We start from the raw sequence: 3,212 nt of genomic DNA, 5'->3' as shown, positions 1-3,212 counted from the left end.
TTTGGGGATATTTAAAAACAAAACAGACCCAACAATTCCATGTGGACCAAGAATTCACAGTTTAATAACCTAACCATAATAAAAGAATCTTGACCACTGAGGCGTCTGAAGGATCTCATTTACAGATACCTCAAGGGTTCAACATTGTTTGAAGTCAAAGGGAAGAGGAACTTGTTGGAAGGAGCAACCATCTTGTTTAGGCCTGCATGCCTTTTGCAAAGAGGAATTTTGAGAACTGCAATTCAGCAAAAGATGTTTGTTGAATGGTCAGGACCTGGCTTCAAGACAAAGCAGACTCTTTACTTCAACAATACCCCTTCCCATCATATTGCTCATGATAACACTTTAGGGAAAATGTGAGAATGTTTAAAAAGAAAGTCTTTGATTTAGTTTTTTAGTATTGTAAAGATACTGCTGACCTGTGCTTCATTTTTAACTGTGTAAACTTTTTCCTTTTTTTAACAAGAGTTTATCATTCGATGAAGTGAATTAAAGAAAAAGGTTGCATAACTGTTAATTTTTTTGTTTAAAAACTGTAATTTTTTTTAAACTGTAGAACTCTTATCTATAATATTGTGCTGTAGAATGTTAAATAATTTGAAAATTTGCACATTATTGTGCAGTTCTGTATTTATCTACAGTACCAGTCTTGTTAGACATTATTTTACATTTCTATTTGTTTTAGTTTTCTTTAACAAAATACTCATTGTAATCAGTTAAATCAAAATGGGACTTTTTGTTTCTTTTGGAATCAACAGGGAGGCGCAAAGTATAAAGATGCTGCTACCACACACGCACACATTCACGCATACACATGTACATGCACACCCACACCCTCTCTCTTTCTATATATACTTATTACTGTCAATCTTTATCTGGCTCTCTGTAGTTACAGAGATACAGAGAGGTAGATACACACACACACACAGACACACACACACACAAAAACATACCTGTTCTTCCACAACCTGGATTTATCAAAGCATTTGAAAAGTTTCTCAGCATACTGCAATTACATTATATCAGTATTTAATCACCTCTGCATTTCCAAGATCCATAAATTTATTTTTCTAAGGGAAGTGAGGAATGCACATCACTGATATTTAAATATCATCTCTATACTAAACAGTATTTCTCTCCACATTGCATAGATATCACATATGTACACACATGCACACACAAGCATATTTATGCACACACGCACACAGAATATGTGGTTTAGGCTTCCAGTGAAGTTCAATATTTGTAACACTATAGTGCAATAAGAAATCATATTATTAAATGTTAGGAGGTGTGCATGTGGGAAAGATCAGTGCATATCCCTTTAGGAGGGGAGAATGTTGTAATATATTAGATATTAAGATGTTTTAAAATTGTATCCAATAATAATGTCTATAGTGTGCGCTATATCATTTGCATTTATTGTATGTAACAGGGCAAAGCCAAACACACATTGCTCTGTGAAATCAAAAGTTTTGTGGCATACAGTGTTGTTTGGGGATGCTGGTTTTTATTTTAATTTTACATTTAGAGTGCCTTATATTTGATGCCTGTTTTTGAATAGCATTTATTTAAGTTAGCCTTCATTTGTATTTAGTTCAGTTTACTCATATATGTTATTCTTTTCAAACATTTTAATACATGTATCAGACAATTTTGAACAGTATGCATTCCCAGTTTCTATTCAAGTATGGTTGATAATAAATAATAAACCAAAACATGTAGGTATTCAAGGGCCTGTATATTTTCATATTTCCAATAGATAACCAGTCTACAACTTAAATACCTGTTTCTAGCTGACCCATCATGTCACTAATCATAGTGTTATCATTATAGAGATGTAGCAGTACCCTAGTAGTTGTCAACATTAGCAGTGCTAATATCTATTTTATTGTTTTGAGTTAGGGGCAACTCCTGCTTATTCCATTGTGCCAATAGATTGCTATAGGCAAACCATTCCTTTCATTAAGGCTAGCAAGATTAAGCTGGAAGAATTTATTTGAGAATGGTGCTGCACTTTCTTCTACAAGACAAAGAAAATTGTTTAAGTAGCAGAAAGTACTTCTTAACATTCTTAATATGATGCCATTTACATTGACCTTGGTTTTCATTGTGTCTTGGGGTGTCATCAGTATATGCATATCAAAGGATTTCTGTGGAGCATTGGTATGGCTTGTGACCTCATTTTTTCTTCTTCCATATTTTCCACTACTAGTAGAAGGAAAAATACGGAAGACTAAATTCTAGTAAGCATTATATTTGAGCACTTTTGTAAGAAAACACACATGCTCACACACACACATACACACACACACACACAAACACATATATATATGAAACAGAATTATATAGAAGGCTACCTCAGAATGAGACTCTGTAACTTACATCTGAACCAGAGAAGAATGTGCACTATGTTTCTTTCTCTTCTTTCTTTATTTGTACTTTCAACTAATTACTTAAGTGCCAGTTTATGTGGTGTTGTCATGTACTTTGGATTAGATCAGAAAAAAACATAGAAATAATAATTAAAAAAAAAGACATAATTTTGGAAACAAAAAACAACCTAGGGAATATCCTTGCAAATTGGAGCTATAAAGAGATTGGAATAACAAACGAAAAGAAAAAAAAGAAAAAAAAGTAAGGGAAATTGTACAACTAGATTTTTCTTTTAGTTTTTGTATTCTTAAGATAACTTTTGAATCATTGATGTGCATTCCACTTTATATAACCTTATATATTGGCATTCTTCAATTAATTTAAATTGTGAGCATCTTTGCCTACATAATTCATACATTTCCAAGCTTAGAATTGGCTTCATCAGCATAACCAGTATGGTGCTATTTATGTTTGTATGTGTAGTTATGTCTTATTTTGTGATAAGTTGCATTGCAGAAAAAAAAGCAAAATGTATGAAAAGTATTAAGTTTAATTTAGCTCTTTTTTAAAACAGACTTCAGTTGCTAGAAAATGGACAGGAAAGCTGGGGAAAGGGAGAGGCCCTCTAGGGAGATTTGCACTTTCTATACCTTTGTACTATGCACTGCCCTATTGATTCTATACTTAACAATATTATTACCTGAACCCATCCATAAAAAAATGCTTATAAAATCCACTGGTGTTATATTTAAATGACACAGAACATGTTAAAGGAAAAAAAGAAATGCTTGCAGTGACAAGGAAATGCAATTACATTTTTTCCTTTTATTCTTTGT

At 32.5% G+C, this 3,212-nt stretch overlaps 1 protein-coding gene across 1 annotated transcript in view; it reads left to right on the top strand.

The window, feature by feature from the left end:
- The window catches only part of LOC100550569 (receptor-type tyrosine-protein phosphatase delta-like), a 177,211-nt gene that overhangs the window by 161,957 nt on the left and 12,042 nt on the right, over window positions 1-3,212 (top strand). The gene's annotated exons all lie outside the window — the stretch shown is intronic.

Source organism: Meleagris gallopavo, chromosome Z (genome assembly GCF_000146605.3).
Source record: "Meleagris gallopavo isolate NT-WF06-2002-E0010 breed Aviagen turkey brand Nicholas breeding stock chromosome Z, Turkey_5.1, whole genome shotgun sequence".
In the NCBI taxonomy this organism is placed as follows: Eukaryota; Metazoa; Chordata; class Aves; order Galliformes; family Phasianidae; genus Meleagris; species Meleagris gallopavo.
The sequence above is the reverse complement of the archived record's forward strand: the minus strand, read 5'-3'. Positions and strand labels throughout refer to the sequence as shown.